Source organism: Humulus lupulus, chromosome 9, assembly GCF_963169125.1.
Source record: "Humulus lupulus chromosome 9, drHumLupu1.1, whole genome shotgun sequence".
In the NCBI taxonomy this organism is placed as follows: Eukaryota; Viridiplantae; Streptophyta; class Magnoliopsida; order Rosales; family Cannabaceae; genus Humulus; species Humulus lupulus.
The window spans coordinates 142,828,420-142,854,231 of NC_084801.1; the positions used below are offsets into that span (position 1 = coordinate 142,828,420).

General features: G+C 35.9%; 2 pseudogenes; both read left to right on the forward strand.

Annotated features, from left to right (window-relative positions):
• Positions 1 to 303: 303 nt before the first annotated feature.
• LOC133800119 (uncharacterized) lies at positions 304 to 8,641 on the forward strand (annotated as a pseudogene).
• A 6,859-nt stretch (positions 8,642 to 15,500) lies between these two features.
• Positions 15,501 to 23,838, forward strand: LOC133800120 (uncharacterized; annotated as a pseudogene).
• The last annotated feature ends 1,974 nt before the right edge of the window (positions 23,839 to 25,812 follow it).

Here is a 25,812-nt window from a genome sequence, read left to right on the forward strand (position 1 = left end):
CCACAGACGTGGTCGGATCTTCGGGGACTAGTAATTTTATGAATATGGTTTAGAATGGTAAGACAACAACAGAGTATGTCAACAAGTTTGAAGAGTTAGCCAATCCACTTTGGAAGTTGACACAAGTGGATGTAACCAGAAATGATAACTCATTTAAGGATTAAACGCTGGAATGATCCAGAGCATCAGGGCCGCTCCGGTGCATGAGGTTTTCGTCAATGCCTGGGCAGCAGGGACGACCATGGTATCTGAGATATAAGGAATGAAGTATGGAGCGTGAGTGTTGAAGGGCAAGAAATACGGATGACGGTGTTCCCATTGGTGGAACTCAGTCAGGGCAGATACTCAGTAATCGGAATAAAAGAACTTCTGATAGTTCTCAATCTTTTGGTTTTGACAGGAAGGGGTATAGTTTACAAGATAGCCATCAAGACGGTGATGAGGCTTAGTGATGATTAATCAGTATGCACAAGATGTAGGAGATACCAACTAAAAAGATACCATATAAGGACATGTTATCTGCATGGGATGATTCAGTACATTAGGGCCGAGTAGGGATTGCCCAGGATTAGAGGATGGAAAATTGGAATGCCTTGTTACACTCGAAGCCCGAGGCTAGTTCCTTGGAGGTGATCGGTTGACTTGATAATCCTTGTTTTTCGTTACATAATGGGCTGAAAGAGTTCGGTGTGGTGTATCTCCCATGAAGGGTTTCTATATAAAGTATATGCCTCAAGGGTGTTATATGAGGGGTTTGAGATATTAATGCTAGATGGGGATGAATCAAAAACTTTCTAAAGAGGAATTATAATACAGGTGGTAAAGGGGTTCATAGTGAAAGTAATTGAGCCTGCCATATGAGAGCCTTGTTATAAACTTGGGTGAGAGCTAATTTGTTAAGAGACAACCATGGACTAAGAGGGACATCACTGGAAGTATATAAGTTGGATTGAATAGAAACTGAAATGGTCAGTAGGGATTCAAATGGATATGTAAGGAGTTGCTGAGTACGCTTCAGGAGTCGGCTATGGGCAGATTAAGTATCAGGGACAGTGTGAAGAATGGTGTTAGGTTGGCAGAAAGAACTACTAGTTCAGCGGAGGGACAATTTGACTTGGGGATGGATTAGACAGAGCGCCGTACTATAGAATTCGTTGTTATCATCTGTTAAGGATGAAGAGTTTAAATGCCCGGTTACAAGACAAGATAATGTCTTTAGGGATTGATCTTTGATCTGGTTATTACCAGATGAGGATCAAGGAAAAGGGCATTTCAGGAATTATCACTTGTACCAAGTGGGGTGAGGTGGATTATCAGTAGAGATTCTTGACTGACTTAAGCTTCAACAACACAGGAAAGTTCAACAAGTAGAAAGTACAGGAAAGATATGAATAAGCCACATCTAGGTTCGTCAAGGATGCATTTAACTACTCTCCAGCTATAAGCAAAATGCGAATGACTACTACACTGACGATACTAAGACTAAAGAAGCAGGGTAACAGGTAAGGCTACAGAAGGTGTCGGTTATAATCTCGCCAAGGATATTCAAGGTCATGCTACAGGAAGAAAAGGGATCAGGTATGAAGAGGTTCAGTCAGAAGCCACAGAGAGATTACTGAAGAACATCTGAAGGATAAGAAGCACAACGAGACTAGTGAATATGTCTTCTACTACATAAGTATCTTTGGAGGGCGGCCACATCAGAGATTAGAACAACAAAAGAATCTAAGGGTGGACTGAATGGACAACTTTGTGTCAGATTTTTGAAAGACGGAATAAGGATTGGTCAACACCTCGTGATATAGAATTTCCTGTGTAGCAAATGGTTACAAAAGAGTAGTGAGAATGGATTTGACTTTGTTTTTAAAACATAAGACTGTAAGTGGCACATCAAGTTTGAGACGCGCCCAGATATAGACTAAAGAGATGGTGGTTTGAGCCTTGCAAAAGGTGAACGAATGGAAACATGGTCAGTGTATAGAGAATACTCAGTTGATAGTGAAGGTAAAGCGTAAGAGATTTGAGCGCTTGGTTGTTTGTAAAGGAAAAATCCTGAGATCAGGGTTCGGTGAGACTTACTGGGAAAATTAATTTGGAAGTCGATCTCTTACTGGGGATGGTCTGTGTCGGATAGACATGATCCTACATGTTACAGCAAGGTCAGATACAATAACAATGGGGATTGGTATGGTGTCGGTGATGGGTTATGGATAGGTATATGTCTCGATGGGCAATGAAATTCAGGAAGAGGATTTTATGAGAATGGTTAAGAAACCTACCATTGTGATACGAGTTAAGAAATAAAGATCGGGTGAGTGATCGGATGGAACTTGATATTAAGGTGAAGATCCTAAAGGTAACAAGGTATAGTAGTGGATCATTAGTGTGGACCACATTGGACTATAAGTAGGGTAATTAGACCTGAAAGGTTATAACTCGGCAGATTGAGTTAATATAGTTTGGTTCATATGAATGAGTGACATGGTGTGACAATTGATGATAACGGTTAAGACTCTTTAATTCTCCAGGTTCTGGAAAGAAATTAGAGAACGAAGGGGATAAGATTGGATCTTAGAATTGGTGGCTGTCTGTGGAAAAAATGACAATCTAAAGGATTGATGGCTATTTTATGAATGTGTAAATGTTTGGGATATTAAGAAAATTATAATGCTTTGGTGAGCAGCCACAGTGATGAATGTTGGCTTGCGGCTGAGGTGACACAACATAAGATATGGTAAGATAGGAGGTGTGTGGTGTTGATTATAAGTAAGCAAGCGAAAGACAACGAGTATTATGGTTCAGTATTGGTTCGGGGGAAAACCAATGAGGTTATGATAATTATTAGGGCAGGAGCGTCTGCCTGTCTAAAAGGACAAAAAGGGTTCGCAAAAAAAAATCAAGTGTTGGAACACTAAATTCTAGAGCAGGAGACTTGTAAGTCCCCAAGTAGTGCAGACAAAAAAGAGTATGATGATATAAAGAAAAAAAAAAGAGTTTGATTCCTAGTTAAAAAGAATTTTGAGATCGTACCAAGAATTAGGCCAGGGGCTTACAAGTTTGTCTTATCCTGGTATGGGTAATGGCTTATGGGTTTTATTGGTGTCAATAACAGGACGAAAAATGATCGCTGATGGATTGAGTAGACTTTGGGGTTCAGCAGAGTTTTTGAAGTGAGAAAAGGTTAATGAGATTAAAGTTATAAGATAAGATCATATGGAACAAGACTGTCACTCTAGTTAGAGTGTTATTATGGGATCAAAGGTAAAGAATTAGACTCTGGAGGTATGGTCAGAGGTATGGGAGTTGTCACCTGGTGTGTGTTCGAATAAATTTCGAGGACAAAATTGTTGTAAGGAGGGGATAGTTGTAACTACCCAAAATTAGCTAATAAGGCTTAAGGGCCTTGATTAGTGTGTCAGGATGTCATAATTGGTATCTATGTGAATGAATGATCAAATGCATGATTATATGACATGCATGATTAAATGAGTATATGGATATGATTAGATTCATGATTATGTGATAAGCATGCTTATATGATTATATGAATATATGAGATGCATGACTATGAGTATTATTATGCATGTAGGCCCTGATTAGGTTATAAGGGTATAATTGTAATTTTGGCCCGTTGAGGGCATAAACATGATTATTTGTGATAAATTGTTGAGACCACATTATTATGTGAATATATTTGCGGTTTGAGACTCAAGGCGATCCTCATGAGCGATTTAGCGAAAAAGTCACAGTGGGGATTTATACCCGGCTCGGGGGAGCCTGGGGGTATTTTTGGGAATTTGGGAAATATATTGGAGAATATTTGATACTGAGGAAAATAAATGGCGATTAGTTTGGCATCGGGATGTAAGCAGAAATTATTAGGGATACTTGAACAATTAGCGGGAATTTGGAGCAATGACTAAAATACCCTTAGAATGTTTAAAAGCTTGGTTTTAATTGGGAGGGAAATATGGTCTTTTGGTGTTTACTGCTTTATGGCTTTAGTGGAAGCTGTAGAAAGTCTTAGAAGTTAAAGGAAAGAATAGAGAAGGAAAGAAAGAAGGAAAAACAGGGTATGTGGTATATCTCTTTCTCTCTCTCGATTTGGTCTCTTCACCATTTCTAGAGGAATTTGAAGCTGTAAATTCAGAGGGAGTCACAGCTAAGCTTTGGAACCTTGATCCTTGAAGAAGTTGTAGAGGGTTAGCTGGGATTAACCATCAAATTAAGGTAAGGCTTAAAGAGTTTAGTCTGAGTTTTTCTTGTTTTGATTAGTTGTGCTTGAATTGAGTTTTGGATGGGAATTCTAGGGAATTAAGCTTGAAGAATTGAGGAGCTAAAGGCTGGAAGGATACTAAGGGTAGCCCAAGGTCGAATTCTCCACTTGAGGTAAGAAATTCTGAGCTTGAACACTTGAATTTCTGGGTTGTTCTAGTTTTCTGGTTGAGTTCTTGAGTCTTGGAGTCAAATCTTGTTTTCTTTGTTTAAAGGTGCATGTGGCTAAGTTTTGGGTTATTGGGTCATGTAGGGTGAGATATAGATGATGGTAGGCTCATTTTGGAGTGTGGTTGAGGTTTGGAGGAGTTTTGGTGGGTTTTGGTTCGAGGAAATTCAAAGGAGACAAATCTGGGAAGTTGGGTGCTGTAACTAGCACTGTAGCGCTAGACTTTCGGCGCTACAGCGCTAGGCCAGGGCTGTTTGGGTGATTTGGCTCTGTTTGTAGCACTATAGTGCCCACTTTGTGGCATTGTAGCGCTACCCTGTTTCCAGAAGGGGATTTTTGGGTTATTTCTTAGGGTTTTTGCCAAGGGGGCTCGGGGTTTGATTCCACCACTCTGTTTGGTGGAATTAGGGCTTCCCGAGGGCTCGAGATTGGTCTTGAGGCTAGGTTTTGGAATTGAAGTTTGGTGATGATTCTAATTTGTGGCTGTGACTAGGTTTACGCTAGGGCTCGGACGAGATCGTGCTTGAAGGTCAATTTTGCTAATCAATGCTATTGGAATCTAAGGTAAGAAAGTTGCACCTGGTTAGGTGGTTAAGTTGGGACTATGCGTTCCCTATATTTGTATATAATGTCATGAGGTGGTATTACGCCACGGGGACATATGATAAACGACCTAAGGGTGTCGGAATCAATATTTGAGCACAGGGCGCGGCTCAGCCACTGGTAGCTGAGGATGACTTATTAATCATTGAGCTCGGTTAAGCTGGCCGGAGTCAGTGGGTATAACACTGGGGGCGGCCTAAGTGAGCTGAAGACAGTGAGTTAAACAGGGGGTGCAACCTAAGGGCGCCGACCCTGAGTATCATTTGATGGTTGTGATAAAATTTTGATTATGAATGTGATTATTGTTGTTAACTTGATGAATATGATATGTTGATTATTTGGATGAAAAATTGTTAATTTGTCGTTTGTTATCATTGAGTAGGTGAAGTTGATGAATTGTTAAATACTTGGTTATGCTTGTGAAATATTTGATTATTGATATTGATCACGCTGCAATATTATGTTTTCTTGCTGGACCTCAGCTCACGGGTGGTACGTGGTGCAGGTAAAGGCAAGGATATGTTGGACCAACTATGAGTTGGAGAGCTCTGGGGGCGAGGTGTACATTGTCAGCTGCTCGGCCGCCAAGGTCGAGGGTTTGTACAGGGACGGAAACCTAAAATGTGTATTTTTCCAGTAGAGTGGCCTGAGTTATTTACGACTTCTGGGATTTTTTTTTAAATGTGTCTTTTAAACCCTGTTTTGGGATTCCATGTACTAAACAATCATTTTATATGAAAATTATCTATTTATGACTAAAACCTTTTAAGCTTTAGGACCACATTTTCAACTATATGACTTGATTAGTGTTATCCAATAAATTAGCATTTGTGACATGGCAGATAATCTCTTGACACGTGGCTGATACCTGGACGGCGTCTGCTAGAGTATCGACCAGGAGACGCAGCAGAAGCAGGACAAGCCTGTCTTTCCCACGACCAGTCTAGTCGGTGGTTCCGCTGGCAAGGCAACATTTATGGGAAGATCTTTGGGAATCCCGAATTTATCTCTTGCAATCTTCGGGATATCCCATTATTCAGGGGATAATATCTGTAACAATATTTTGTAACCCTCCATGAGCCTATAAATAGCAAGATATAGCTCAAGGGGAAGGGACTTTTTTTTGGCTGCTGAATCATAGAGATATAGAATTTCTCCTAGTCAAATTGTATTATTTTGTCAGAAGTGTTGAAACTCATTGAACCCAAGTTCTCTGATCACACTTTTGGTTCCATATCAATATTATTCTAAGTGGACGTAGGTCATTACCAGATCCTGGGGCCGAACCACTATAAATCACTGTGTTTTCTTTGCTTTTGTCATTACGTTATTCTCTTTACATTCGTCTATATCATTCATATTTTGACTCCGTGTCAGTTGGCCAAATCGTGGGTCAACAATTAGCAAGTCTTGCATCTTTATAATCACACAGTGCAACGGTCTTGGCTACCCAGGGCATTACAATATCTCTATCTAAACCACAAATGAGAGCATACTTAGCCTTAGCATGTTTTGATAGCATTTTCTTGTCATTTTCATCAAAATCCTTATATTTTTGGACTAATTTCTTCTCATTCACTATATGCTTAGGGACATAAGGTCAATCACAAACAATATGCCATAATTCATAATCAATAGATTGAAGATAAGTTTACATATTAATTTTCCAATAAGGAATGTCTACACCATTGAAAAAATGAGCCATAGTTGTGTTGAAACCTTCTACCATGCTATTTTGTGAAGTACTTGGAAACACCATATATAATTTAGATTGTAAAATCTAATCAAATATGAGTACCTTAGCTTTGATACCAATTGTTAGCCCAAGATATGTTTCCAAGAGGGGGTGAATTGGAAATTTAAAACTAATTTCATAATTTAAAACTTAACTATCTACTTCTAGCAACTCAGTGAAACTTTCATGCAATAAATAGATAGAACCAATGTAAATAATCAAGTAAGCACGAATGTAAAGGATTTTAAGGTTATAGGGATGCAAACTCTCGATTTTACAAGGTTCTTGGTCTTCAAAGGTAGCATGAACTTTGAGTTCTAATGCCAGATTAAGTTATGGACTTGATCAATCCTTTTTACATCCGGGGAATTTTCACCAAGGTCTTACCCAAACCTTTTACAATAGTTTCTCAAAAGGACTATCAACCTCACTCTGATTATTGAAGTGTTAATCTCACCTATACCGGGTTGTTTACAATACAGGTGTCAACCTCACCTCAATACAATGAAAGGTTTTTTAAAGTGAAAGAACAAAGCACAACTCTCTCTTAGATGATGAAATACAATGTAAGAACCTAGAGAGAAATGCAAACACACTAATGAAAATAATCACAACTTTGACTCAGTGTGTATGAAGAAGTGTTTTGAAAAGGATGAAGAGCATAAATGCTTAGAACACTTGTAATTGCTCAATAGTATGATATATGACTGATCTTAGCTACAAATTGAGTCTAAAAATGAGTTTATTTATAGAGAGAAGAGAAAAAGAGCCATTGGGGGCATTTTGGGGCTCTCTGACATCAACTGGGCGAGCAACCAATCGACCGGCTAAAAGAGTCGTTGGAGTCGTACATTTAAAGCAAAAGCTGCCACACTGCAGGGCCCACAAGGGGCGACATGCCAGTCAACCGGCATGCATAGGGCAGTCGACCAGCCTGTGCAAAAATTGAGCAGTTGGCCTTTTTTAAATCACTTTTTGTTCTAAGTTGTTACCACCAATTTTAGAACATTGTTTTATATTATAAAATAGTTATATAACTATGAAGATATTTATAAAACAAGTATTTCTCCTCTAAGAAATATTATATAAATTTTATACAATCATATTTTTAATAAATCTCTTCAAAATAATTTTCTTTAAAAAGTGACTTTTAGAAAAACTTTTGATGAAAAAGAATTTAGCTAATGAGTAATTACTCTTTTTACAAGACTAAAGAAAATATGTAAACTTTAATCACACTTAGTCCTGAGTTCTTTGAGCCTTTGAAAACTTCTTGGAACCCTTGGTTCTTTGATTACTTGGAATAGTGTTCTTGTGTACTACAAAGTTAAGAATAAATTAGTAACAAATAATAATCAAATATTTGTTTTGTATATCATCAAAATAAGGTCACGAAGACTTTGAGTCAACATCCTTCAGCCATGTGTGGTGGTTTTCGATTGCATCTGCAATCTCTTCCACCGAGGAGTGAAATGGATCATCAAACTAACTAAACAAGTACAGGAAAATCAAATTATGTTGCCTTCAATCCGAGACAGTCGAGCCCTACTCACCTTTGCGATCTTGATCGAGACGACGTTCATCAATGATTTCTATTCGTCGAGGGTCTTGGTCTATTCCACCAAGGCTCTGCAGCTGCGCTCAGATTGGTCTCCTACTTGCCATTCATGTACTCTGCTTTGAGCACTTTTAGGTTTGTTCCGGCTTCTTTCAAAGAGTATATGTATAATTATGTAGTGAAACGTCGCTATGACCGCTTCAGGAAGGAAAACGATTGTTTGGTTTTGCGAGATAAGGAAATGCTCGACCGATTCATCGATAGAGAAGAAATCATGGATCCGAAAGTATCAGACTCATAATGAGGTCAGTTTAATAGATAGACTATTTTTCTCTTTTGGGTATAATTCTATTTATTACATTTGATATGGTGTAGTTAAAAATGTTAATGTTTGTAGACTTATATATATGTAGATCATAAAACATTGATTTTTTATGCTTTCGATCTATACATGTATAATCATATTGTTGACATGTGAAATTGTCAATCAGATATGCACAAACTTCTAGGAGAAAACTTGTGCCAGAAAACAATATTGAAATAAAATTTGTGAAAATAAATCAAGAACACAAGCAATTTATAACAGTTCAAGTATAATCTCGAGCATACATCCATTGTTTTCACTATAAAGAAAAGTGATGACAAATTGAAATAGTATGTTCTCTGGAAATTAGAATTCAAGTACCTTTTACAAATAAACTTTATCAGCTTTGTATATAGTGAAGCATAACGGTAGACTTGGTAATTTGAGAAATTATATATTATAAATATCTTCTCATTTGTTGCAATATAATAATCATTTAAATTTAAATATAGACTTATTTGAATTTATTTTACAAAAATATTAATAAAATAATACAAGAATTATTCTAGGTTAATTTGATGATTCATCATGTCACCCGTGTAAATATGGCTTTTATCACATAACATATATAGGCATACACAAATGTATGTACATTCTTCTTTTCCACAAGTTGCACCATGTCGTTTTCGGTAGAAAAAAAAAACTTGAAATCCAAATCTGGAATCTTATGGGAGCTAGCTAAATTGCTTAATAGGTCTCTAAGTATGAATCGAAATCCCGATTCTCAATACTTGTGGGAGCAAATCATGAACCTGGAAACTTGAGGTAATCCTACTGCTATGTACATGCTTAGATATTATATGTGTCTTGAACTCTATGAATTGGGGATTTTGTGTTGTTCTAGGTGGAGAACAACTTGTTGACATGCTTGGATTATAGAATTTAAAGTTTGTGTCAATTTTTGTTTGCCTCTGCCTATCTCTAAAGTGAATTATTATTGGGCTTTGTTGGTCAGTTTGGTAGCTGAGAAAATATGGGAAGAATGAATCACTTTCAGTCTATACACATGGGATAGTTGTTATTTTATTGGTGATGATATATTGTGGGAAATATGTATATATTTATTAGATATATATAGAGTAAAACTTAGTAATAATGTTGGGACCAACATATAAAGTTATATCTATAAAATGTTGGAAATATATACATTTAAATCTAAATTAAATAATAATTGATAAAATATGTCAAATTCAATGTATTAACATTGATAAACGAAATTAACATAAAAAGTATAGCTACAATGTACATATTTATATAACGATCGGAAATATATAAAGTTATTTTATAAGTCTAAATTGATAATTAATTTTATCATAAATTTTTAGTATGTATAAGATAGCTTATATATAAAAATATTTAATATTAACACAATTATTACTCTGGAGACATATTTTTTAAAGGTGGAACCAAAATATATTATAATTTATTATAATGTAAAATTTATTCTTATTTATAATTAAAAAAATTATGAGTATAGGAAAGTTATTCCAATATAGAGCACATTATGGAAGTCTTACCGTATAAATAATTACGAACTTTTAGTCTATGGTTAATTTTTCATAATGATACAATGAGAATTGCTTAAGAGCATGGTAGAGTTTTCTGTCTCTCAAAGATTGTAGGGACTTAAGCAGGTACCTATCATACTACTGATTTTTGAGTTGAAACTTTAAAAGAAAAAAAAACATGTAAAGCTTCCCTAGTAAAAGAAATTAGGACCTGGTTTTTCTAACCATAAAATGAAGCTTGAGCATAACAAAAGATCTCCAATGCATTTTTCATTAAATCTAATGACAAATCGTACTATTTAGCTTGGTTTTAAGCAGTGTTGAATATTGTTCTGTCAATTTTTTCATCATACATGGGATCGAGTATGATCTAGAATTGAAACTGGAATCAGTGATCACACACAAATGAGATTAATTTTAAATATTCATCACAATCTCAATCTAGTGTCAAAACTGCATGCATTTAGCTTGAGAGTATAATTTAAAAAATTGTCTTTCCACCTTATTCTATGCATTTTTATAAACATGAAGTTTTTGTTCAAAATATTTTTTTCTAAGATTTTTCTAATATTAAAATCCAAGTCTCTTTTCACAATTCCAAATGGGTCAAATTGAAATGATTCTTAACCGTTTTTTCTCTTCTTTTTGGTGTAAAGATTGGAATGTTTCAAATTATTCTATTCTTAAGATATAATCATCTTTCTTAAAACAGACTATTTTTCAAGAGAACTTTAGAAAATGGTCTTATGGTTTTAAATTCTTTAATTCTAAAATAATATTCGTCAATTGCATGTATCTCATTATACTCAATCCTTAACCACGTTTAACACTATATATTCATACATACAATTTTCTTTTCTTTTCTTGCAAAATATGAAATGTTGAACATAGAATGTGTATATTGCATACAAAATGTATCTATAGTTCTCCTCATTAATTTACATATACTAAGAGCATGTTTGGCATGTCGTATAAAGGTATTGCATTAAATAAGTAGAACATTATGTTTGTATTTAATTTTGCATTGTATTAATTATTACAATCATAAATTTTAATACAACATTAACTGTATTATTTAATACATAAGAAATTATATATGTTAGTTTTTATTGTAATATTTTAAAAATTAGGTTGTATTGTAGTAAGGTCCGTGTCGAGTGGCCCAGGATCGAGGTCAGTGCCGGAGCTGGGGTCAGGAGTCACCGTCGAGTAGGGATGCACATTTTTCCCATGGCGACGAGACCCCGTGGGGACCGCCCCTAATGGGGCAGGAAAGCCACATCTAAATGGGGAACGGGAATCATTTTCAATCCCCGAATGTTAAATGGGACGGGGGTGGGGATGGCACTCTCCGCCTCGACTGGGCCCCATTTAAATTTTTATCTATTTTTATAATATTTTTTATGTATTTTATATTGTTCTCTATATGCTATTGTAGTATATTAGTAACTTTTTTATTTTAAATTTTATTTGGGATAATATTTAGCATTTTAAATCATAAATATTGTGTCATATTTTAATTTATATAATTCACCATTTTTATTCTAAAATTTATTTTTTAAATAAATGGACTCCACGTAGGGATTCCATTTATTTAAAAATAAATTAAATTAAATTCCCCACCCCATTAGGAGATTCCCCAACGGTGAATATGTTGGAAAAAACTTATACAGGATCTTTATTTATTTTCATGTATATCTAATATTAAACAAATTAATACGAGATAGCCTAAAACATGTTTCTAAATTGAATTCAAAGAGAAACAAACAATATAATACTTACAGTATACGCAGCGGAATTAAGAGTCCTTCCTTCAGTTTCTCTAACTCTTGTATCCTCTTTGTCGCAGAGTATTATCAAGAAACTGAACCGATCTTCTATTTTCTTCACGATCTTCCAATGTATCCTTAGAACCACCTAGACTAGTGTGGGCAATTCTCAACACATGAGATAGATATAGAGAGAAGAAGAGAAAATACAAAGAGGCTTAGAAAAGGACTTGTGTTTAGAGAGAATATAAAACTATCAGAAAATCTGACTTATCAAAAACCATTGTTTTGACTTCTCTATAAGCACTCCTTTTATAGACTCAATTAGGCCATTTAATTTAATTAAAAAATCAATAAAATAACAGCCATTTTGAAGCCCTAGGTCGAAATTATCATGGGCTATAGGCCCGTGAAATTTCCCATTTGATTATAAGCCCATTGGACTTAAAATCAAGGCCTGTATTATTTTCTATTGATTTAATTAATTAAATAATTATTTAAATCCTTTATCAAATTAATTATTTATAATTTGAACCTTGATTTAAATTTATTTATTAATTTAGATACCAATTTATCTTAATTAATAAATCTGCCATAATTTCTCTTTTCTTCTCAAAATTACACAACTCTGTGAAACTATCCAAAATTGACCTGGTCAACTTTGATAATTCTAATTGATGATTAAATCAATTAATTGAGACTATCTAGATGATTTTATCCAAGGTACAATGGGGACCATGGGCCTATGAAATCAAGCTCCAATAAGTTATCATAAATTTAACAAATAAATTTACTAACTTATTAATTCCTCGTGACTCCACTATAGACTTGGAATTGCACTCTTGAATTCATAGAACGCTCTATAACAAATATAGATACGCTATTAATTATCCATTGTTACAACCATAATTGTCACTCAATCCTCTATAGACGGTCTACAATGAGATAGGACTAAAATACCGTTTTACCCCTCATTGTATTTTATCCTTAAAACACTTAGTTCCTTGTAAATGATATTTCAGTAAACTAATTTAATTACTGAAATGAGATCTCTATCATTTAACACCTTGAACCAAACTAAAAGGAAACCATCGTTTCACGTCTTCATCAGAAGCTATAGATGTTCATATCTATGATTAACACTCCCACTCAATTATACTACCGAGTTCCCAAGATGTAAGTATGGGCTAGTCCGTAGGGTAAGCTGGTAACGAACAAGTCAAAGAACTCAAATAATACAATCAGTTAGAATACTAACCACTCAGAATTGAGATTGAATTGACCTATGGTCAACTATATGATATGACTAGAATAGATAATAACGGTATGTTTACTTATCTTATCAACTGTCAATATCGGTCCTGTCCGATGTAACAAATACATCCGATCTTATCTACTTTGCTAATGTTCTGGAAAGAACATAACACTGTAATGTGTAAGTAGATCATATCGTAGATTGGCAAGTCAGTGTAAATCCGGTGCACTGACTAATCTTAGGACTAACTTATTTTGAACATATAATCATATTTATATTCCACTGTGATTACGTCACTATAAATAAGATTAGCTATATGCATGCTCGGGATTTAATAGAAGTTTATATTAAATAAATAATCATGAAAATAAAACATGTGAGCAAAGTGATTGACCAAGTCAAAAAATGATTTCTATTCTTTTATTGATAATAAAATGAGATTACAAAGAATTTGGGTTTTAATTAGGGCATAAAACCCCAACAAATTTGTCATTTGTTATCATTGAGTAGGTGAATTTGACGAATTGTTGAATACTTGGTTATGCTTGTGAAAGATTTGATTATTGATATTGATCATGCTACAATATTATGTTTTCTTGCTGGGCCTCGGCTCACGGGTGCTACGTGGTGCAGGTAAAGGCAAGGATATGTTGGACCAACCATGAGTTGGAGAGCTCTGGGGCGAGGTGTACAATATCAGCTGCTCGGCCACCACGGTCGAGGGTTTGTACAGGGACAGAAGCCTAAAATGTGTATTTTGCCATTAGAGTGGCCTGAGTTATTTACGACTTCTGGGATTTTTTGTAAATGTGTCTTTTAAACCCTGTTTTGGGATCCCATGTACTAAACAATCATTTTATATGAAAATTATCTGTTTATGACTAAAACCTTTTAATCTTTGCCTAATTATGACTTTAGGACCACATTTTCAACTATATGACTTGATTAGCAAGTCTTGCACCTTTATAATTACACAATGTAACGGTCTTGGCTATCCAGGGTGTTACAACTTGGTATCAGACTATCCTAGGTTTAAGGGTTCTTGAAGACTGGCTGGACATGTACATTTGCCGCTAAAGACAATCTCGACTCAAGTTTCCGTAATTGAATATATGAGATTATATGCTTAAGTGCTTGAATGGAATATAAATGCATTAATTTGTGTGAGCAATAGGAAGCATGAGACTCTGATAGGGCCTGGCCCTTGACTGTTGTGTGATGATATCAAGGCGTGCTGATTAGCATTGCTATTGCATGTGGATGGATATTTGAATAACAGTTTGGATATTGATTACATGTGGTTAATTGTTTAAATTGAATTTACATGTTTTATCTATTTATTGCTATATGGAAAGCATGATGAACATTATTATATTTAGTGGCAATGAAGTTATTAACTAATGCATAGTAATGTGGATTGGTGTTTGTTATGCTTTATATGCATATGGCTATTGTGATTGTTTAGACCTGCCTGTGGAATGGTTCTGGATATGAACATCAGGGATGAAGGGTTTAGTCAGTAATGGCAGGTAAATTCAGATTGTTTGTGCTCGGAATGGTTAAATTGACTTGGTAATGATATGGTAGGAGTTGCAGATGATAGATAAGGAGTGGGAACCCTCCATCTGCCCCTGAAGGTCGCAGCGGAGGTTCGCTGGTATGTAAGTAAGTTATGAGGTCTGATAAAGAAGACTAGATGGGTATAATAGCAAGTTTTTGGTTTGGTATAGTGTAACAGCAGGGTCACAAGTGTTGGTTGACTTGAAGATACAGACAGACAAAAATACTATGTTAAAGGCTTTAGAGGCATAATTCCTTGGTTTTAAGGAAGGGTTGGAGTGGCCTAGGAATTGATTAGTGGATGAGCATAGCTAATTCCGTCCTTGGTTACATAAAGATGATAGGTTGTGACAGAGCAATTGTGTCAAGTAGTTGTGGCAAAAGAATGCACAAAAATGGTACCACAGACGTGGTCGGATCTTCGGGGACTAGTAATTTTATGAATATGGTTTAGAATGGTAAGACAACAACAGAGTATGTCAACAAGTTTGAAGAGTTAGCCAATCCACTTTGGAAGTTGACACAAGTGGATGTAACCAGAAATGATAACTCATTTAAGGATTAAACGCTGGAATGATCCAGAGCATCAGGGCCGCTCCGGTGCATGAGGTTTTCGTCAATGCCTGGGCAGCAGGGACGACCATGGTATCTGAGATATAAGGAATGAAGTATGGAGCGTGAGTGTTGAAGGGCAAGAAATACGGATGACGGTGTTCCCATTGGTGGAACTCAGTCAGGGCAGATACTCAGTAATCGGAATAAAAGAACTTCTGATAGTTCTCAATCTTTTGGTTTTGACAGGAAGGGGTATAGTTTACAAGATAGCCATCAAGACGGTGATGAGGCTTAGTGATGATTAATCAGTATGCACAAGATGTAGGAGATACCAACTAAAAAGATACCATATAAGGACATGTTATCTGCATGGGATGATTCAGTACATTAGGGCCGAGTAGGGATTGCCCAGGATTAGAGGATGGAAAATTGGAATGCCTTGTTACACTCGAAGCCCGAGGCTAGTTCCTTGGAGGTGATCGGTTGACTTGATAATCCTTGTTTTTCGTTACATAATGGGCTGAAAGAGTTCGGTGTGGTGTATCTCCCATGAAGGGTTTCTATATAAAGTATATGCCTCAAGGGTGTTATATGAGGGGTTTGAGATATTAATGCTAGATGGGGATGAATCAAAAACTTTCTAAAGAGGAATTATAATACAGGTGGTAAAGGGGTTCATAGTGAAAGTAATTGAGCCTGCCATATGAGAGCCTTGTTATAAACTTGGGTGAGAGCTAATTTGTTAAGAGACAACCATGGACTAAGAGGGACATCACTGGAAGTATATAAGTTGGATTGAATAGAAACTGAAATGGTCAGTAGGGATTCAAATGGATATGTAAGGAGTTGCTGAGTACGCTTCAGGAGTCGGCTATGGGCAGATTAAGTATCAGGGACAGTGTGAAGAATGGTGTTAGGTTGGCAGAAAGAACTACTAGTTCAGCGGAGGGACAATTTGACTTGGGGATGGATTAGACAGAGCGCCGTACTATAGAATTCGTTGTTATCATCTGTTAAGGATGAAGAGTTTAAATGCCCGGTTACAAGACAAGATAATGTCTTTAGGGATTGATCTTTGATCTGGTTATTACCAGATGAGGATCAAGGAAAAGGGCATTTCAGGAATTATCACTTGTACCAAGTGGGGTGAGGTGGATTATCAGTAGAGATTCTTGACTGACTTAAGCTTCAACAACACAGGAAAGTTCAACAAGTAGAAAGTACAGGAAAGATATGAATAAGCCACATCTAGGTTCGTCAAGGATGCATTTAACTACTCTCCAGCTATAAGCAAAATGCGAATGACTACTACACTGACGATACTAAGACTAAAGAAGCAGGGTAACAGGTAAGGCTACAGAAGGTGTCGGTTATAATCTCGCCAAGGATATTCAAGGTCATGCTACAGGAAGAAAAGGGATCAGGTATGAAGAGGTTCAGTCAGAAGCCACAGAGAGATTACTGAAGAACATCTGAAGGATAAGAAGCACAACGAGACTAGTGAATATGTCTTCTACTACATAAGTATCTTTGGAGGGCGGCCACATCAGAGATTAGAACAACAAAAGAATCTAAGGGTGGACTGAATGGACAACTTTGTGTCAGATTTTTGAAAGACGGAATAAGGATTGGTCAACACCTCGTGATATAGAATTTCCTGTGTAGCAAATGGTTACAAAAGAGTAGTGAGAATGGATTTGACTTTGTTTTTAAAACATAAGACTGTAAGTGGCACATCAAGTTTGAGACGCGCCCAGATATAGACTAAAGAGATGGTGGTTTGAGCCTTGCAAAAGGTGAACGAATGGAAACATGGTCAGTGTATAGAGAATACTCAGTTGATAGTGAAGGTAAAGCGTAAGAGATTTGAGCGCTTGGTTGTTTGTAAAGGAAAAATCCTGAGATCAGGGTTCGGTGAGACTTACTGGGAAAATTAATTTGGAAGTCGATCTCTTACTGGGGATGGTCTGTGTCGGATAGACATGATCCTACATGTTACAGCAAGGTCAGATACAATAACAATGGGGATTGGTATGGTGTCGGTGATGGGTTATGGATAGGTATATGTCTCGATGGGCAATGAAATTCAGGAAGAGGATTTTATGAGAATGGTTAAGAAACCTACCATTGTGATACGAGTTAAGAAATAAAGATCGGGTGAGTGATCGGATGGAACTTGATATTAAGGTGAAGATCCTAAAGGTAACAAGGTATAGTAGTGGATCATTAGTGTGGACCACATTGGACTATAAGTAGGGTAATTAGACCTGAAAGGTTATAACTCGGCAGATTGAGTTAATATAGTTTGGTTCATATGAATGAGTGACATGGTGTGACAATTGATGATAACGGTTAAGACTCTTTAATTCTCCAGGTTCTGGAAAGAAATTAGAGAACGAAGGGGATAAGATTGGATCTTAGAATTGGTGGCTGTCTGTGGAAAAAATGACAATCTAAAGGATTGATGGCTATTTTATGAATGTGTAAATGTTTGGGATATTAAGAAAATTATAATGCTTTGGTGAGCAGCCACAGTGATGAATGTTGGCTTGCGGCTGAGGTGACACAACATAAGATATGGTAAGATAGGAGGTGTGTGGTGTTGATTATAAGTAAGCAAGCGAAAGACAACGAGTATTATGGTTCAGTATTGGTTCGGGGGAAAACCAATGAGGTTATGATAATTATTAGGGCAGGAGCGTCTGCCTGTCTAAAAGGACAAAAAGGGTTCGCAAAAAAAAATCAAGTGTTGGAACACTAAATTCTAGAGCAGGAGACTTGTAAGTCCCCAAGTAGTGCAGACAAAAAAGAGTATGATGATATAAAGAAAAAAAAAAGAGTTTGATTCCTAGTTAAAAAGAATTTTGAGATCGTACCAAGAATTAGGCCAGGGGCTTACAAGTTTGTCTTATCCTGGTATGGGTAATGGCTTATGGGTTTTATTGGTGTCAATAACAGGACGAAAAATGATCGCTGATGGATTGAGTAGACTTTGGGGTTCAGCAGAGTTTTTGAAGTGAGAAAAGGTTAATGAGATTAAAGTTATAAGATAAGATCATATGGAACAAGACTGTCACTCTAGTTAGAGTGTTATTATGGGATCAAAGGTAAAGAATTAGACTCTGGAGGTATGGTCAGAGGTATGGGAGTTGTCACCTGGTGTGTGTTCGAATAAATTTCGAGGACAAAATTGTTGTAAGGAGGGGATAGTTGTAACTACCCAAAATTAGCTAATAAGGCTTAAGGGCCTTGATTAGTGTGTCAGGATGTCATAATTGGTATCTATGTGAATGAATGATCAAATGCATGATTATATGACATGCATGATTAAATGAGTATATGGATATGATTAGATTCATGATTATGTGATAAGCATGCTTATATGATTATATGAATATATGAGATGCATGACTATGAGTATTATTATGCATGTAGGCCCTGATTAGGTTATAAGGGTATAATTGTAATTTTGGCCCGTTGAGGGCATAAACATGATTATTTGTGATAAATTGTTGAGACCACATTATTATGTGAATATATTTGCGGTTTGAGACTCAAGGCGATCCTCATGAGCGATTTAGCGAAAAAGTCACAGTGGGGATTTATACCCGGCTCGGGGGAGCCTGGGGGTATTTTTGGGAATTTGGGAAATATATTGGAGAATATTTGATACTGAGGAAAATAAATGGCGATTAGTTTGGCATCGGGATGTAAGCAGAAATTATTAGGGATACTTGAACAATTAGCGGGAATTTGGAGCAATGACTAAAATACCCTTAGAATGTTTAAAAGCTTGGTTTTAATTGGGAGGGAAATATGGTCTTTTGGTGTTTACTGCTTTATGGCTTTAGTGGAAGCTGTAGAAAGTCTTAGAAGTTAAAGGAAAGAATAGAGAAGGAAAGAAAGAAGGAAAAACAGGGTATGTGGTATATCTCTTTCTCTCTCTCGATTTGGTCTCTTCACCATTTCTAGAGGAATTTGAAGCTGTAAATTCAGAGGGAGTCACAGCTAAGCTTTGGAACCTTGATCCTTGAAGAAGTTGTAGAGGGTTAGCTGGGATTAACCATCAAATTAAGGTAAGGCTTAAAGAGTTTAGTCTGAGTTTTTCTTGTTTTGATTAGTTGTGCTTGAATTGAGTTTTGGATGGGAATTCTAGGGAATTAAGCTTGAAGAATTGAGGAGCTAAAGGCTGGAAGGATACTAAGGGTAGCCCAAGGTCGAATTCTCCACTTGAGGTAAGAAATTCTGAGCTTGAACACTTGAATTTCTGGGTTGTTCTAGTTTTCTGGTTGAGTTCTTGAGTCTTGGAGTCAAATCTTGTTTTCTTTGTTTAAAGGTGCATGTGGCTAAGTTTTGGGTTATTGGGTCATGTAGGGTGAGATATAGATGATGGTAGGCTCATTTTGGAGTGTGGTTGAGGTTTGGAGGAGTTTTGGTGGGTTTTGGTTCGAGGAAATTCAAAGGAGACAAATCTGGGAAGTTGGGTGCTGTAACTAGCACTGTAGCGCTAGCCTTTCGGCGCTACAGCGCTAGGCCAGGGCTGTTTGGGTGATTTGGCTCTGTTTGTAGCACTATAGTGCCCACTTTGTGGCATTGTAGCGCTACCCTGTTTCCAGAAGGGGATTTTTGGGTTATTTCTTAGGGTTTTTGCCAAGGGGGCTCGGGGTTTGATTCCACCACTCTGTTTGGTGGAATTAGGGCTTCCCGAGGGCTCGAGATTGGTCTTGAGGCTAGGTTTTGGAATTGAAGTTTGGTGATGATTCTAATTTGTGGCTGTGACTAGGTTTACGCTAGGGCTCGGACGAGATCGTGCTTGAAGGTCAATTTTGCTAATCAATGCTATTGGAATCTAAGGTAAGAAAGTTGCACCTGGTTAGGTGGTTAAGTTGGGACTATGCGTTCCCTATATTTGTATATAATGTCATGAGGTGGTATTACGCCACGGGGACATATGATAAACGACCTAAGGGTGTCGGAATCAATATTTGAGCACAGGGCGCGGCTCAGCCACTGGTAGCTGAGGATGACTTATTAATCATTGAGCTCGGTTAAGCTGGCCGGAGTCAGTGGGTATAACACTGGGGGCGGCCTAAGTGAGCTGAAGACAGTGAGTTAAACAGGGGGTGCAACCTAAGGGCGCCGACCCTGAGTATCATTTGATGGTTGTGATAAAATTTTGATTATGAATGTGATTATTGTTGTTAACTTGATGAATATGATATGTTGATTATTTGGATGAAAAATTGTTAATTTGTCGTTTGTTATCATTGAGTAGGTGAAGTTGATGAATTGTTAAATACTTGGTTATGCTTGTGAAATATTTGATTATTGATATTGATCACGCTGCAATATTATGTTTTCTTGCTGGACCTCAGCTCACGGGTGGTACGTGGTGCAGGTAAAGGCAAGGATATGTTGGACCAACTATGAGTTGGAGAGCTCTGGGGGCGAGGTGTACATTGTCAGCTGCTCGGCCGCCAAGGTCGAGGGTTTGTACAGGGACGGAAACCTAAAATGTGTATTTTTCCAGTAGAGTGGCCTGAGTTATTTACGACTTCTGGGATTTTTTTTTAAATGTGTCTTTTAAACCCTGTTTTGGGATTCCATGTACTAAACAATCATTTTATATGAAAATTATCTATTTATGACTAAAACCTTTTAAGCTTTAGGACCACATTTTCAACTATATGACTTGATTAGTGTTATCCAATAAATTAGCATTTGTGACATGGCAGATAATCTCTTGACACGTGGCTGATACCTGGACGGCGTCTGCTAGAGTATCGACCAGGAGACGCAGCAGAAGCAGGACAAGCCTGTCTTTCCCACGACCAGTCTAGTCGGTGGTTCCGCTGGCAAGGCAACATTTATGGGAAGATCTTTGGGAATCCCGAATTTATCTCTTGCAATCTTCGGGATATCCCATTATTCAGGGGATAATATCTGTAACAATATTTTGTAACCCTCCATGAGCCTATAAATAGCAAGATATAGCTCAAGGGGAAGGGACTTTTTTTTGGCTGCTGAATCATAGAGATATAGAATTTCTCCTAGTCAAATTGTATTATTTTGTCAGAAGTGTTGAAACTCATTGAACCCAAGTTCTCTGATCACACTTTTGGTTCCATATCAATATTATTCTAAGTGGACGTAGGTCATTACCAGATCCTGGGGCCGAACCACTATAAATCACTGTGTTTTCTTTGCTTTTGTCATTACGTTATTCTCTTTACATTCGTCTATATCATTCATATTTTGACTCCGTGTCAGTTGGCCAAATCGTGGGTCAACAATTAGCAAGTCTTGCATCTTTATAATCACACAGTGCAACGGTCTTGGCTACCCAGGGCATTACAATATCTCTATCTAAACCACAAATGAGAGCATACTTAGCCTTAGCATGTTTTGATAGCATTTTCTTGTCATTTTCATCAAAATCCTTATATTTTTGGACTAATTTCTTCTCATTCACTATATGCTTAGGGACATAAGGTCAATCACAAACAATATGCCATAATTCATAATCAATAGATTGAAGATAAGTTTACATATTAATTTTCCAATAAGGAATGTCTACACCATTGAAAAAATGAGCCATAGTTGTGTTGAAACCTTCTACCATGCTATTTTGTGAAGTACTTGGAAACACCATATATAATTTAGATTGTAAAATCTAATCAAATATGAGTACCTTAGCTTTGATACCAATTGTTAGCCCAAGATATGTTTCCAAGAGGGGGTGAATTGGAAATTTAAAACTAATTTCATAATTTAAAACTTAACTATCTACTTCTAGCAACTCAGTGAAACTTTCATGCAATAAATAGATAGAACCAATGTAAATAATCAAGTAAGCACGAATGTAAAGGATTTTAAGGTTATAGGGATGCAAACTCTCGATTTTACAAGGTTCTTGGTCTTCAAAGGTAGCATGAACTTTGAGTTCTAATGCCAGATTAAGTTATGGACTTGATCAATCCTTTTTACATCCGGGGAATTTTCACCAAGGTCTTACCCAAACCTTTTACAATAGTTTCTCAAAAGGACTATCAACCTCACTCTGATTATTGAAGTGTTAATCTCACCTATACCGGGTTGTTTACAATACAGGTGTCAACCTCACCTCAATACAATGAAAGGTTTTTTAAAGTGAAAGAACAAAGCACAACTCTCTCTTAGATGATGAAATACAATGTAAGAACCTAGAGAGAAATGCAAACACACTAATGAAAATAATCACAACTTTGACTCAGTGTGTATGAAGAAGTGTTTTGAAAAGGATGAAGAGCATAAATGCTTAGAACACTTGTAATTGCTCAATAGTATGATATATGACTGATCTTAGCTACAAATTGAGTCTAAAAATGAGTTTATTTATAGAGAGAAGAGAAAAAGAGCCATTGGGGGCATTTTGGGGCTCTCTGACATCAACTGGGCGAGCAACCAATCGACCGGCTAAAAGAGTCGTTGGAGTCGTACATTTAAAGCAAAAGCTGCCACACTGCAGGGCCCACAAGGGGCGACATGCCAGTCAACCGGCATGCATAGGGCAGTCGACCAGCCTGTGCAAAAATTGAGCAGTTGGCCTTTTTTAAATCACTTTTTGTTCTAAGTTGTTACCACCAATTTTAGAACATTGTTTTATATTATAAAATAGTTATATAACTATGAAGATATTTATAAAACAAGTATTTCTCCTCTAAGAAAAATTATATAAATTTTATACAATCATATTTTTAATAAATCTCTTCAAAATAATTTTCTTTAAAAAGTGACTTTTAGAAAAACTTTTGATGAAAAAGAATTTAGCTAATGAGTAATTACTCTTTTTACAAGACTAAAGAAAATATGTAAACTTTAATCACACTTAGTCCTGAGTTCTTTGAGCCTTTGAAAACTTCTTGGAACCCTTGGTTCTTTGATTACTTGGAATAGTGTTCTTGTGTACTACAAAGTTAAGAATAAATTAGTAACAAATAATAATCAAATATTTGTTTTGTATATCATCAAAATAAGGTCACGAAGACTTTGAGTCAACATCCTTCAGCCATGTGTGGTGGTTTTCGATTGCATCTGCAATCTCTTCCACCGAGGAGTGAAATGGATCATCAAACTAACTAAACAAGTACAGGAAAATCAAATTATGTTGCCTTCAATCCGAGACAGTCGAGCCCTACTCACCTTTGCGATCTTGATCGAGACGACGTTCATCAATGATTTCTATTCGTCGAGGGTCTTGGTCTATTCCACCAAGGCTCTGCAGCTGCGCTCAGATTGGTCTCCTACTTGCCATTCATGTACTCTGCTTTGAGCACTTTTAGGTTTGTTCCGGCTTCTTTCAAAGAGTATATGTATAATTATGTAGTGAAACGTCGCTATGACCGCTTCAGGAAGGAAAACGATTGTTTGGTTTTGCGAGATAAGGAAATGCTCGACCGATTCATCGATAGAGAAGAAATCATGGATCCGAAAGTATCAGACTCATAATGAGGTCAGTTTAATAGATAGACTATTTTTCTCTTTTGGGTATAATTCTATTTATTACATTTGATATGGTGTAGTTAAAAATGTTAATGTTTGTAGACTTATATATATGTAGATCATAAAACATTGATTTTTTATGCTTTCGATCTATACATGTATAATCATATTGTTGACATGTGAAATTGTCAATCAGATATGCACAAACTTCTAGGAGAAAACTTGTGCCAGAAAACAATATTGAAATAAAATTTGTGAAAATAAATCAAGAACACAAGCAATTTATAACAGTTCAAGTATAATCTCGAGCATACATCCATTGTTTTCACTATAAAGAAAAGTGATGACAAATTGAAATAGTATGTTCTCTGGAAATTAGAATTCAAGTACCTTTTACAAATAAACTTTATCAGCTTTGTATATAGTGAAGCATAACGGTAGACTTGGTAATTTGAGAAATTATATATTATAAATATCTTCTCATTTGTTGCAATATAATAATCATTTAAATTTAAATATAGACTTATTTGAATTTATTTTACAAAAATATTAATAAAATAATACAAGAATTATTCTAGGTTAATTTGATGATTCATCATGTCACCCGTGTAAATATGGCTTTTATCACATAACATATATAGGCATACACAAATGTATGTACATTCTTCTTTTCCACAAGTTGCACCATGTCGTTTTCGGTAGAAAAAAAAAACTTGAAATCCAAATCTGGAATCTTATGGGAGCTAGCTAAATTGCTTAATAGGTCTCTAAGTATGAATCGAAATCCCGATTCTCAATACTTGTGGGAGCAAATCATGAACCTGGAAACTTGAGGTAATCCTACTGCTATGTACATGCTTAGATATTATATGTGTCTTGAACTCTATGAATTGGGGATTTTGTGTTGTTCTAGGTGGAGAACAACTTGTTGACATGCTTGGATTATAGAATTTAAAGTTTGTGTCAATTTTTGTTTGCCTCTGCCTATCTCTAAAGTGAATTATTATTGGGCTTTGTTGGTCAGTTTGGTAGCTGAGAAAATATGGGAAGAATGAATCACTTTCAGTCTATACACATGGGATAGTTGTTATTTTATTGGTGATGATATATTGTGGGAAATATGTATATATTTATTAGATATATATAGAGTAAAACTTAGTAATAATGTTGGGACCAACATATAAAGTTATATCTATAAAATGTTGGAAATATATACATTTAAATCTAAATTAAATAATAATTGATAAAATATGTCAAATTCAATGTATTAACATTGATAAACGAAATTAACATAAAAAGTATAGCTACAATGTACATATTTATATAACGATCGGAAATATATAAAGTTATTTTATAAGTCTAAATTGATAATTAATTTTATCATAAATTTTTAGTATGTATAAGATAGCTTATATATAAAAATATTTAATATTAACACAATTATTACTCTGGAGACATATTTTTTAAAGGTGGAACCAAAATATATTATAATTTATTATAATGTAAAATTTATTCTTATTTATAATTAAAAAAATTATGAGTATAGGAAAGTTATTCCAATATAGAGCACATTATGGAAGTCTTACCGTATAAATAATTACGAACTTTTAGTCTATGGTTAATTTTTCATAATGATACAATGAGAATTGCTTAAGAGCATGGTAGAGTTTTCTGTCTCTCAAAGATTGTAGGGACTTAAGCAGGTACCTATCATACTACTGATTTTTGAGTTGAAACTTTAAAAGAAAAAAAAACATGTAAAGCTTCCCTAGTAAAAGAAATTAGGACCTGGTTTTTCTAACCATAAAATGAAGCTTGAGCATAACAAAAGATCTCCAATGCATTTTTCATTAAATCTAATGACAAATCGTACTATTTAGCTTGGTTTTAAGCAGTGTTGAATATTGTGCTGTCAATTTTTTCATCATACATGGGATCGAGTATGATCTAGAATTGAAACTGGAATCAGTGATCACACAC